Source organism: Alligator mississippiensis, chromosome 1, assembly GCF_030867095.1.
Source record: "Alligator mississippiensis isolate rAllMis1 chromosome 1, rAllMis1, whole genome shotgun sequence".
NCBI lineage: Eukaryota > Metazoa > Chordata > Crocodylia > Alligatoridae > Alligator > Alligator mississippiensis.
This window is the reverse complement of record NC_081824.1, coordinates 268,099,973-268,113,439: the sequence shown is the minus strand read 5'-3', so window position 1 is coordinate 268,113,439 and position 13,467 is coordinate 268,099,973. Positions and strand designations below refer to the sequence as shown.

Genomic DNA, 13,467 nt, shown 5'->3' with positions numbered 1-13,467 from the left:
AGTAAATGTAGAGGCCAAGTTCACACCTTGGGCAAGTCTTCTGCAGATGGTAAAGCTGCAGTATGATGGAGCTGTGCCTCATTAAGGCAGGGGTCCTCAACCTTTTGAGACTTAAGGTACTTCTTGGAAAGTGCCAGATCCTAGTTTTCATTCTTTTTTTTCCTACAAAGAACTTAGACTGCAACTATGGATGTCTATTTGAAATTTCTAGGTTTATCTTATGAATCACGTTTGCAAACCTAAGTGCTAACACTGTGTGGCACCCTTTGAGAATCACTGGCACCCATGACACCCTGGTTGAGAATCACTGCCTTAAGGCTAAATGTGATGACTGCCATTCAGAAGTGTTCTTCATTATGGCAAAAGTCTTCAACCTCTTATTTATTGAGGATCATGAGCAAGTAGCTCATAGGACTCAATTTCTTACCCAATAATGAAGTAGCTGCTGAGGGTCTGTTGCCTGCTCTGTGAGCATTCATTATGACAGAATTTCCCTCAATCTCACCCTTGACAAACACAGCATTCTCCCACCTTTCAACCTGTATTTTCAGATAAGCCTGGTCAAGTTGGGTATCCTTGAAAATCCCAGATATGCATCCAGAGCAGTGGAGAATGCAAGCAATTCCCAGAGACTGATTTGCAGGCTCTCTGGGCTTCTGAAAAAGAGCTGGCACAGGAGCCACATGCTGCTGAGCCAACAACCTACTCCAGAGAGGCATTTTCCAGATGGAAACTAAGATACCTTTATGGGTATCGCCAGCGTACCAGGACAGAGGTGAGGCATACCTTACCTCCAAATGCTACTTGCTTTCCCCATGTAACACCCAGAAAAAGAAACCATGCGTGATTTATCACTTCATGTCACAAATGACTTAAAAATTTGCTGAAAACGCCTAGTTTCAGTGCTGTTGGTTTTCAAGCTGTTTGGAAGGCCACACTGTCTGTGGGCTGGAGAAGACAACAGAGCCAGATCTACTGCTAATCTGCTGCATGGTCTTGGATAAGTCACTTAACCTCTGCCTCAGGTTTCGCTGTCTATCCTGTCTGTACGACACAGAGGACCCTGTATTCAATATCTGTAATGAACAATATGCCAAATGATGTTACTATAAAGAAAATGGTGAATCCTGAACTCATAAATAGACAGGGAGACAGTCATGACTGATAGTTTTACAAAAAGAATATCTAGAACAGTCATGAGAGTTCACCTCTGAAGAGACTTTTCCACAGTGAGCCAGAAAAATTTAAGCAAAGATTTTGTAGGCATGTTCTCAGAACACCTCAGCCATCATTAAATGCTGCTATGAAGTAGCCTTGCTACAAAATGTTAAGTAGCATGCACAAAAATCCCTACACTCCTTCCATTTCCTTTTTTCTTTTCTTGCTTCGCTTTCTAAATTAATGTCTATTTCCTGTGTCCTCACCTGTGCTCCACTTCCAGTGTCAGAGGCTTCATTCTCCACTTCTCTTAAAGGTTTTCTTTTGTCCTCTTCTTGCCCCCCAAACCAATTATTTTTGCCTTTGATGGCTTCCCTTTTGCTCTTATTTTTTCTTGCCTCTATTTTTTTCCTTCCACATGCATCTCTGCTCCTTTTCTCCCTACAGCACATACACCTGGCAAACAAGCCAAGTGCAAATGGAACGCCATTTGGGAGAGTGACTTGGTAACTATATAAACAGGGAAGGGATCACTGAATTTTGGCCCAGTGCTAGCCCCATAAGCATTCCAGAATCTGGATATATAGCCATTCAATATTTGCTTCCTTTTAAAGCTTTACCAGCCCATTATAAGCCTTAGCCATTGACTCAACAGCCATCTGTACAGCAGATGCTGAACTGTTACTTGTCCAGTACAGGAGACTTGATCTATAGTAGACCAGAAGGAGCCTTGAGCCAAGGCCTTGAATTTCACGTTATGAGCTTTCCATAGCTGCTGGTATTATAGAAATTCAACGCCTCCCCTTCTCCCTGCCCCAACAGCTGCAGCCTCATATGCTAACCTCGTCTGTTTGGTTTAAAAATTTCAACCCACAGCACAGCTGGTTAAACAGCAGCCTTTCGCTAAACTTTATTTTTTTAGCTAAAATGTTGGAGGTTTCCCAGGACTTTCCAGCAGCCCCAGCTTATCCAAGCTCTGAACCTGGGAACTCCCTCAACCCCCAAGAAGAGAGGAGCAGTTCAGCCAGGGAGGCACTTGTAACAATCTATTTAGGGTTATTTCATAGCCCTAGCTTCACATGGGTACCGTGCAATAGCTGGGGAGCAGGCACATGCATGCACCGGAGTGGTGGTGATAGGGGGCAAATTAAAGTAAATGCAAATGCAAAATGCTTTGAACATCATTTGCCAGCTGGGCTGTCACGCTGCCATTCCAGGCTTTTTTGACTTCTATTCTAGGCTCCTTCCTTCAGTTAATAAGCTACTTGCTGTTAGGCCCTAATGAGATGATCCATGCTGCCTGCTTCCATTTTGGTTAGGCCTACTGCCACAACACTAGCCCAAGCCCCAATGTTGCTGAGCACACACAACTAGAACTGGGGCTGTCCTGGCCTCCTGTCCACTCTGACAGATGGGCAAAACCTGTCACTCCGGTTAACCACCTCAGAACTAAAATGTGCAGCCTCTGGGCTCCTAAAGGCTGCTGGAAAAGCCTGATTCTGTTCTGAGGCACCCATTCCTACTAGGGCTGTGCTAAACGGCTGTGTTTCAATTCGGTTTCGGATTCAGCCATTTCAGAGGACAGTGATTCATTTTGGTGTTTCCGATCACTGTCCTGCTTCACTTCGGCCAAATCTGCCAAATCCACCGAATTTCCTCTGAATCGGTTTCAAACAGGCTGCAAGGAAGCTTCGCACGGCCCTACCAAGCCAGGTGGGGCTTGAGGCCGGGGGCGTGCGGCCCCAGCAGGGAGGACAGGGCCAAGGGTGGCTTGCCTAGGGAATGGCCGCTGCCCTCCGTGAAGGTGAGGAGACCCCTGCACAGAGGCAGGGAAGCAGTGCAGAGCAGCGAGCAAGGCTGCTGGTCCCTGCCACATGACTCGGCTACGCAGGGAGCAGAGATCCGTGCCAGGGTTCTTCTTGCCACCGCTGCCTGCCCTACGCTGCCCCGGTGACACGGGTCTACGTGGGGTGGGCAGCGGCGGCAAGGAAAGCCCCGGTGTGGATCTCTTCTCCCTGAGGAGCAGAGTCACACGGCAGGGACCAGCAGCGTACAGCTGTTTCCCTGCAAGCCTGGCTCTGAAACTCTGAAATTTTCCAAAACGTTTCAGATGCCTCGTTTCGTTTCGGAGATGTTTCTGAGCCTTCCATTTCGATTTGGATTCAGTGTTTTGGGCACCGAAACAACCCAAAACCCTTCTGAAACGGAATGGCTGCCAAAATTTCACACAACCCTAATTCCTACCTATCCCAGGCCTCTGGCATTGCAAGTGCATCACCCCTCTGCTTCAGAAACAGTTTGCTCTCAAAGATGCAATACTCCAATCCTTGCATCAGTCAAATTGCAGAGGTGACCATATAGCAGGCTGAATCTGGCCTGTGCTAGACAAGAGGCAGATCCCTGTTGGCAGGAATAGTGCTAGGAAACCGAACTCATTTCCCCCACGCGTGGACGGCAGCCTGCCTACACACACACACACACACACACACACACACATGCAGAGTCTGTGCTTGCTAACGAAACTGCTGGGCTGTCGGCACTAGCCTTTCCAGCCCCGAGCCCTCTGTCAAGCAGGACAGGGAACAGAAGAGTTGCTAAGGGGGGTGGGTTGGGCAAAATGTGTTTTCAGCAGCAGCTGAGGGGAGGCCAGGGAGACCCACACTGCTGACAAGCACTACTAGCAACACGCTATTTTCTTACTGCTGAGGGATCCTTGGGAATACATTTTGGCGTCAAAATCTGTGATGCTGTCAGTATAGACAGCTCTTCGCTCTCCTGAGAGGGACCTGCCAAGATTATGAGTCACCTGGACTTCTCCATCACCCACATGAGGCCCCCACATTTGGGGTGGGGAGAGGGGAGGTCTGTCTCCTGCCAGAGCACAACTTTAACTATGTGTCCACCTTTCAGAAGGCAAAAGACCCAGGTGCTGCGCGTAATGCCTCAGCACAAGATTGCAACTGTGCCAAAAGAGATCACTGTAAAAAGCATGGCCTCCCTGGGTTGCATTCAGAATAGCAACCCCTCAGCAGTCAGCTGTGCAGAGCCCTTTGCACATGCCGCAACTCAAACCTGTTCCAACAGGATGAGCACCTGAGGGAGATCTAAAGTAATCACATCAACATCCTCCTGCCTCCGCCAGTGGCACCCAAGGTGCATGGTCAAACTGAAAGGCTCCTGAAAGGTGGCTCTGTAGTTCAGACTGGCTGACAAAGCTGAAGAAAACAATACTTTGCATGGAAAAGGAGCCTCTTATCAGAGAATCTGGCAACCTTATGCTACCATTTTAATTGAAAGCCAACCCTTCAAGAGGGAAGCAAGTCTTACCTTCAAGTTGACAGAGCAGGGGAAAAGATATAGAGCAGGGAAGTGACTTGGCCCAAGGTCACACAGTGAATTGGTGTCAGAGCTCAGGATAATGGACTGTTTTCCCAACAGCCGGTGAGCAGCTGCACACACTGCGTCAGCAGCAAAGGCGGCAGCAGAAGGGGGAACTTAGGGAGTGCTGCTCCATTGGGGCTGTGCGAAACAGCACTGTTCCGATTCGACTTCCATTTCAATGATTCGACGGGACAGTGTTTCATTTTGAGTTTCGTTTACTTTCAAAAGCACTGTTCCGTTTCATTTCGTCGAAACTGTTTTGCTGTTTCGACGCTGTTTTGACATTTTGCCAGTAGGTTATTGTGGGGAAACATAAAATGCAGCAGGCAGGCAGGTCAGGGGCTTCCCTGCACTCCCGGAAGAGCTGCCAGGGCTGTACCTGAGCACTCCAAGGGGTATGAGCCCCTGATCTGCCTGCCAGATGAGAGAAGCCGGATGCTGCTGCCTGGGACCAGCACAGGGAAGATTGCTGCTGCCGCCAGATCCAGGCAGCAGCACCCGGCTCCACTCATCTGGCAGGCAGATCAGGGGCTCGCCTGCATCCCCGGGAGGGCTGCAGGGGCTGTGCTGGAGTCCTCCTAGGGGTGCAGGCACCTGATCTGCCTGCCAGATGACAGACCAGCGCTGGGTAGACTGGTGCTGCTGCTGGCCCCAGGCGGCAGCATCCAGCTCCTGTCACCCAGCAGGCAGATCGGGAGCTTACACCCCCGGGAGCACTAAGGAACAGCCCCCGCAGCCCTCCTGGGGGTGCCAGCAGGCCCCCAATCTGCCTGCTGGCTGACAGGAGCCAGGTGCTGCCGCCTGGGGCCAGCAGGGCTGGGGCAGATCAGCTCGGGTGGCGACCGGGGCAGGGGAGGGGTCCCCCCACCTGCTGATCTGCCCCGGGCCCCCACCCGGCCAGCTCTGGTAGCAGGCGGGACAGATCAGCTGGCGTGGGGACAGCCCCCACAGCCCTCCCAGAAGTGCAGGGAGCTCCTGATCTGCCTGCCGGATGTCAGAAGGCAGGTGCTGCCTACTGGGACCAGCGCTAAAGCCAGTAAGCCTGGCTTCAAAACTCAAAACATTCTTAAAGTTTTGAAATGTTTCGAGCTTCCTTGTTTTGTTTTGAAGCTGTTTCGAAGGCTTTTGTTTCCTTTCAATTTCGCTGTTTTGAGCTCAAAATGCACCGGAACAGCTTTGAAACAAGACGCCGGGGGAAAGTTTGCACAGCCCTACTACTCATTCAGCAGGGACCAGAGAAAGAGGCAAGAAGCTGCTTAGGAACAAGACAACTTCATTTCTCACAGAGCAGCATAAGGACCCCAGTCAGGGTAGGAGACTGAAGAACGTTTTATTTTTAAAGTGATCATTTGTGTTACAAACTATCACTGTGATTTATACTATTTGGAGCCAGCAAAAGATTCCAAGCTTAATCCAGGAAGTTTACAGCATAAAATTGAATATACTTCTAACTAACACCCCTGTCACATCCTTTTGGATGTTCCTGCTAGAAACCAGACCATGCAAGCAAGTTTCAGAGATGCAAGAGACTCACTTCTGCTCCACCCTCAATGAGATATATGACCACAGTTAGCGGGGAACATCCAGAACAGACAGAGTCTTAAACTGTAGCCTTTCTACAGGAAAAGCAGGCACTAGGAGTACAACTTGCCTTTCAGCAGCTCATAAACGCACACACAACCTGAAACCCTTTCTCCACTTTTACAAAGAGCAATCACCTGCCCAAATCTCAAATTGGTGGGGTGGGGTAGGGTGGGGGGAGAAATCACACACATGATTAACTCATACAATTTTAATCAAACTCATGTCTGCAAAAGGAGGGGTGGGGGAAAAGGAGAGATTCTGCCACCACTTGTTCAAAGCGCTCCTCTTTATTCCACATCTGCGATCCCTTTGTGCTCACAACAGCAGCAAGGAGCCTGAAACGTATAAAGTGAACATGCCGTGCGTACCGAGCTGTCTCTTTGTTTTAGTCACTGTCTGCTGCTAATGTCAGAGAGAGAGGGAGAGAGTCTCTTGGGAGCAACGCTTCACTGGCAGTGCCAGCTAATTACACCCCAACGAAAGCACCAAGAAAGAAAGAAAAAAAAGAAATCCCAAGCTACAGAGAACTTTCCAAGGGACTAGGAGTGGGGGAGCAAGATTCCCCACCAGGAGGACTCTGGGGAATAAAAGGGATATGCGAGGGTGATAGAGAGATGCTTCCCAAGCGGGCTCTATTTCAAGGGTCAGAAGATAAGTAAGAACAGAAAAGTTTATTGAAACAGTGATACCCACGTATCTAAGCAGGGGTGTGGAGGGAATGCTAGATAGAAGGTACCAATGCAGATGTTCATCCCGCCTGGTGCAGAGATGCAGCCACAAACTAGAAACCTTGCTGTAAAAGCAGTGGGGGTTGCTACTTGTGTGGAAAGCTCGTAGCCACAATATGTTGACAATGTAGGAAAGGAAGGAATCTGAAGACCTTGTTACGAGCTACGGCAGCCCACCCAGAGAGGAGTCTGATACTTATTCCTGTCAGTGACCTGCTGTGGGACTCTGCTAGATTTCCCCCCGTCATGCTTCAGCTTCAGTTTCTTCACTGGGCAAATAGGTTCAGTGATTCCTGCCCACAGGGTGGAGGATACGACGATGGACGGACGGACACAACATGATACACAACAATGCATGAGGTTTGATCACTGTCTCTAAAGTACCTGATTCACTGGAACACCACCCTTTGGGGAGGTCGGGGTAGGAGGGGGGATATGCACACACTTCAAGCTCAGTCCACACACACACACACACACACACACACACACACACACACATGCGCGCACTGCTGTACAGATCAGCAGAAGGGAAATGGAGTTTCTCCCAGTGAATTCTTGCTGGGGCTCAGGTATTAGAGACCCTGAGAAACATCAGAGAACTGGCCATGGCTTCCAGACAGGGATTAAAGAGGACAAAATGAAAAATTCAAACAAGCAGCAGGGAAACACATGTGTACACCCCCAACAGTGAATAATCAGGTGCCAAGGAGGAGATTAACCCCACTGTACTGGAGGAGACAAAGGAATCAGAGTTGCTTTATTTAAAGTGATACCGCTCCCAGATAAGCACAAATCTGAACAGCAAAAATGAAAGCCCAATTTATGCAAATATGCTCTGGAACAGAAACATTTACTGCCGAGAAAAGTAAGCCCCTGGTTTTACGTGGGCCACAAAAATAATGAGGTCATTCTGTTGCTGGCTCTGCAACAGCTGTCAGGACCATGGGCAGCTTGCCTTTGGGCTTCCTACAGGGCACTGCCCCTATGCTGTGGGGGGGGCGGTGTGGGGCGGTCCTGTTTTACATCCATCTTAACTAGTAGTTGTTTCCTAGTATAGAAAGGAGCTGCTCCAACCTATTTCTGGCTGCTTGTTGGGGCAGGGTAGCAAAGGAAAGAACAACATATTTCACCAAATGTATTCCTTTCTGTAGCACTCTCCCATTCACTATCACTGAGCACTTTCTATAGAGCATGCTGGCATAGTACAACTCAAAGGCAGTATACACTGATACACACACACCAGGCAGAGCCGGCTGTGCTCCTGAGAGCATGCTGGGTCCCTGCTATGCATGCTTCAGGCAACACAGTGAGCAGGACTCTAACACACTGAGCAGGGACCACCATGCCACTGATGAATGGCAAATGAGGCCTGGCTCTGGGTTGAATTTGCATAGTTCGCTGATGGAGCTAAGGAAACATTCTTCAGCAGGCTGTAAAAACAGAGCAGGGCTGTCTCTGGGGAGTGATCCTGTTGGAACTTAAAGATGCCGTTGCACTCACTTGGGGTGGGGGAGAAGGAGACAAATCCAGATATCCAGGCTGACATTAACTCATCCAAACAGACCCTGATGCTCTAGGCAGCATGGGAAGTGCAGAACGGCTGTCCCCGCTCTGCAGACACAGTTGGTGAGGTGACTCGAAAAAACTCTGCAAAGATATTTAAGGGCCAAGTCTCTCTGTGGAATCCATTTGCAGCCTAATGACTGACTAAAACCTTCGCATGCGCTGTATTCAATGGACAAATGCATATCGTGACAGGATTCAAGTGACAGATCCTAATGTTAGTGCTGCTATAGTGGGAACAGTTCCCAGCTAAACGGCCTGTGGCAATACCACCTCAGGCTGTGATCTTGTCAGATATCATAAGCTTAATCAGGTTCAGCACAGGTTTGTAGTCCTGGATTTACTCGGAGGCCTCTTGTCAAGGTAGTGACAGTAGGGATTCAGTAGGTAGTGCTCTAGTCCCCAAGTTAATAGAAGGATCTGTATCACACATGCCACATTTCTCACCTGGCTCACTTCAGCTAGCAAGCAGGGAGGAACTAGAAGGCCCAGGGGACTGGCCAGGGACCCACAGGTTCAAGTCCAATGCAACTGGGGAGTGACTGAAGGTGGCTCTGACCTGACATTTTTTCAGCGGCTCATGTAAAGGAAACAGGATTTCAATTTGGTTGCTAGTGGACAAGAGAGATCAAAAAGCCACCTGCATAATGGACATAACCTTGGGAGAGAGGCCCAGGACAAAATGGGCCATGTGAGAGGAGAATCCATTTTCTGCGTAGAGAGATCAGCAGCACAGTGTCCTAGGGAAGCTTGCCGTACCTGCACTGTGGGTGGAGAGGGTACTTCTGCCTCCCGGGCTATCGCACCAGCGCATTTCACCTCCAGTCAATTCAGTAAAACTGTTAAATTATGATCAGAGACAGCACACTTGTGCGGCCCATCACTCAACGGCTACCCACCCCCCACCTTTGATCTCTTAATTCACTCCATCCACTCTACGCCTTGCCTTGCTGCAATCCCATTAAAGTTCACCTCAAGCCATTGTCGAGAGGTAGAGATCAGACCTTTAGCTGGATCCTCTTGAAATAGATGAAATCTGACGAGCGGCACGTCTCCAAGGGCAGACACGCTGTGCTCTCAGTTCTGGCCACAGGAATAATGGCTCGGAAATTATCTAAAAGTACTGAACGCTGGTATCTCACTACGTACTCCTCACCAGCCCTTGTTACTAGTCAAGTCACTTCAAAGGCCTTGCCAGTCTTCTTTGCCTACCCTTAATTCCCAAATATGTTTGGACAGAGAGGAGGGGGAAAGAGTGGCAAGAATATATTCATGGATATATTCACTCAACACCCCTGTACTCAGAATCAGAGTACCCAGCAGGCAGCCTCACCTTGGCCAATTTTTAAGTCTGGAAAGGCTCAGGCAACTGGATTTTGCAAGGGAAAAACTACTGGAACACCTACTGCACGATGGGTGAGGAGGATGAGGGAGGATTTGGCACGTGGTGGAGGTATGGACAATAACATCGGGACACCCAATCATCTTCCTCAGCCAGAGAGGCTGCTCCTCTTCACAGCAGGACCAGGTGCATGTCCTGCGCTGTCTGTGAACACACAGCACCACCATAGGCCCCTCCTAAGCGAGGGGCACGACAAGTCTCTCACTGGGGTTGTAGAGAGGCAGCAGCAAGGCGCCAGACTTCCATGCGTAGATCCTGAGGTGGTGCAGAGTCACTCGGAAGAACTGGATGCCTTTAAGTCGGCAGGCCCGGATGGGCTCCATCCGAGGGTGCTGAAGGCACTGGCCGACGTCATTGCAGAGCCACTGGCGGGAATATTCGAATGCTCGTGGCGCACAGGCCAAGTCCCGGAGGACTGGAAAAGGGCTAACGTGGTCCCCATTTTCAAAAAGGGGAGGAAGGAGGACCCGGGCAACTATAGGCCAGTCAGTCTCACCTCCATCCTTGGTAAAGTGTTTGAAAAAATTATCAAGGCTCACATATGCGAGAGCCCGGCAGGACAAATTATGCTGAGGGGAAACCAGCATGGGTTTGTGGCGGGCAGATCGTGCCTGACCAACCTAGTCTCTTTCTATGACCAGGTTACGAAACGCCTGGACACAGGAGGAGGGGTGGATGTCGTATACCTGGACTTCAGGAAGGCCTTCGATACGGTATCCCACCCCTTACTGGTGAACAAATTAAGAGGCTGTGATGTGGATGACTGCACAGTCCGGTGGGTGGCGAATTGGCTAGAGGGTCGCACCCAAAGAGTCGTGGTAGATGGGTCGGTCTCGACCTGGAAGGGTGTGGGCAGTGGGGTCCCGCAGGGTTCGGTCCTTGGACCGATACTCTTTAATGTCTTCATCAGCGACTTGGACGTGGGAGTGAAATGTACTCTGTCCAAGTTTGCAGATGACACAAAGCTATGGGGAGAAGTGGACACGCCGGAGGGCAGGGAACAGCTGCAGGCAGACCTGGATAGGCTGGACAAGTGGGCAGAAAACAACAGGATGCAGTTCAACAAGGAGAAATACAAAGTGCTGCACCTAGGGAGGAAAAATGTCCAGCACACCTACAGCCTAGGGAATGACCTGCTGGGTGGCACAGAGGTGGAAAGGGATCTTGGAGTCCTAGTGGACTCCAAGTTGAACATGAGCCGGCAGTGTGACGAAGCCATCAGAAAAGCCAATGGCACTTTATCGTGCATCAGCAGATGCATGACAAATAGGTCCAGGGAGGTGATACTTCCCCTCTATAGGGCGTTGGTCAGACCGCAGTTGGAGTACTGCGTGCAATTCTGGGCGCCACACTTCAAGAAGGATGCGGATAACCTGGAGAGGGTACAGCGAAGGGCAACTCGTATGGTCAAGGGCCTGCAGACCAAGCCCTACGAGGAGAGACTAGAGAAACTGGACCTTTTCAGCCTCCGCAAGAGAAGGTTGAGAGGCGACCTTGTGGCTGCCTATAAGTTCATCACGGGGACACAGAAGGGAATTGGTGAGGATTTATTCACCAAGGCGCCCCCCGGGGTTACAAGAAACAATGGCCACAAGCTAGCAGAGAGCAGATTTAGACTGGACATTAGGAAGAACTTCTTCACAGTTCGAGTGGCCAAGGTCTGGAATGGGCTCCCAAGGGAGGTGGTGCTCTCCCCTACCCTGGGGGTCTTCAAGAGGAGGTTAGACGAGTATCTAGCTGGGGTCATTTAGACCCAGCACTCTTTCCTGCTTATGCAGGGGGTCGGACTTGATGATCTATTGAGGTCCCTTCCGACCCTAACATCTATGAATCTATACTGTAGTGGGTGCTTGTATGCCCCACACTACCTTGCCAGAGCAGCCAGAGCTCCATTTTTAGTCCTCTTCTTGCACCTCCCCGCCTTCACCATAAACCCACTGCCTTGCCAAAGTGCTTGGAGGGAAGATCTAGACCCGCAGAAGGGTCTCAAGGGGAAGGATATTCAGTCTCCCAGTCCCCAGCTCCTAGACAACAGCAGTCCCATGACTGAGACAACAACTTCACACAAATTCACCTCTAATGTGCCACTGAGCTACTTCCTCTAGACCTGAATTTGGGGCTTCTAGATATGCTATACCCAGTGTAGTCAGAGTGGGGCCTTTTGTACTACTCGTAAGAATGTCTCACTATTTTACTTGGGAGGACAAGCACTGCTGGCCCTATTGCAATGGCACTTATTTGGATCAAGTCTCATCCCATGTATGTGGTGCACTAGGCTGCTCTGTACTGTTGCAGAGCTAACAAGGCCTGAAGGCTCTACTCTTGCAACTTCACAGATGTGGTAGGTACTCCCAGTGCTCCCAAAATGTCCATTACATCTTAAGATGACCTTCCCAATCATGTCTCTGTGCTTTGTAGTCCCCAAGATACAGGTATAAAACACACCAGAAAGTCCCTTACTTTGAAATCATGAGCTATGCAAACCTCAGTCAACTAAAGCCTTTCTTTCTCTAGCAGCTTCTTCCAGGCTACTCATAGCATTCCGCACCAGTGATGTAACCTCGAAGGAACTGAGCTGGACTGTGGGGCAGGTACCCACAATGCAACAGGATGTCTACAATTTTGCAATTACTGTGGACAAGCTGCATCAGTGCACCTGAAACAGGACTGGTAGGGAAGTACTGCAAATTACACACCCATAATTTGCAACCATATGGTGGGACAATTCTTCACTTCAACAGGGCACAAGAGTCTCATCATTCACTCCTCTGATCAGTAAGCAGCATGCAAGAATTTGGTTTTGAATACATGGTCCCTGATTAAGCAGATAGGCAACGGCACTCAGATGCACCTGAAGAGTCTATGAAACCAGTAGGGACTCACATATCATGTAAGCGAGCAGAGGAGGGGGAGGTTGTTCCTCCCATTACTACTAACAGAGCCTGCAGATTGTGCCAGGAAGAGCTCCAGATGCCCCATCATTTGTCTTTGCAAGACTGGTTCACAGATTAATGGCTATACCATTACCTTATTTCTCCCAGCATCGAGCTTGAAAGTTTCTTTGTTCAGTTTCATCTCATTAGACCCTTCCTGCATTCTCCCTAGAAAATCCTCCCTCAGTGGCAATTAGCACAGGTACAGTGGTTACCCCCATCCCATTAACATTGTTTGAAATATTCAAAGGATTAAGGATGTTGGCCGCAGTCTCAACAGGTCACTATTCAAAAATCAGCTCTGAGCAGCAGGAGACTCATGCAAAGCCTGTCTGATTTATTTGTGTTTGCATACCTCCCTTGAGTGCTCTGTCTTTAATAAGGTATGTTGAAGAAGAGAAGGAGGAATGAGACAGAGGAGCAATGAAGTATGCCGTTGTGTGGTTTGAAGAGATGTACTGACACCCACTTTCCCTCAGCTTTCTGAATGCAGCCTGGCTTTCCTGCCTTTGCTTCAGAAGATTCACAGAAGGTGGCATAAAAACCCTTAAAACACAAAAACCAGGTCTGATGCAAAGTAGTAGGTTTCAGCATAGCTGTACTTTCCAAGATGAAAAGCAGCTGTTTCACAGCGTATGGTAACATTACCGAACAGCTGGGGAGGGGAAGTACAGAATGCCATATCCAGTTGAAGTATGGGAAAGCATAAATGTAATTT

At 49.4% G+C, this 13,467-nt stretch overlaps 1 protein-coding gene across 3 annotated transcripts in view; it reads right to left on the bottom strand.

Annotated features, from left to right (window-relative positions):
* Positions 1-13,467, bottom strand: part of IGSF3 (immunoglobulin superfamily member 3) — a 154,985-nt gene that overhangs the window by 75,531 nt on the left and 65,987 nt on the right. The gene's annotated exons all lie outside the window — the stretch shown is intronic.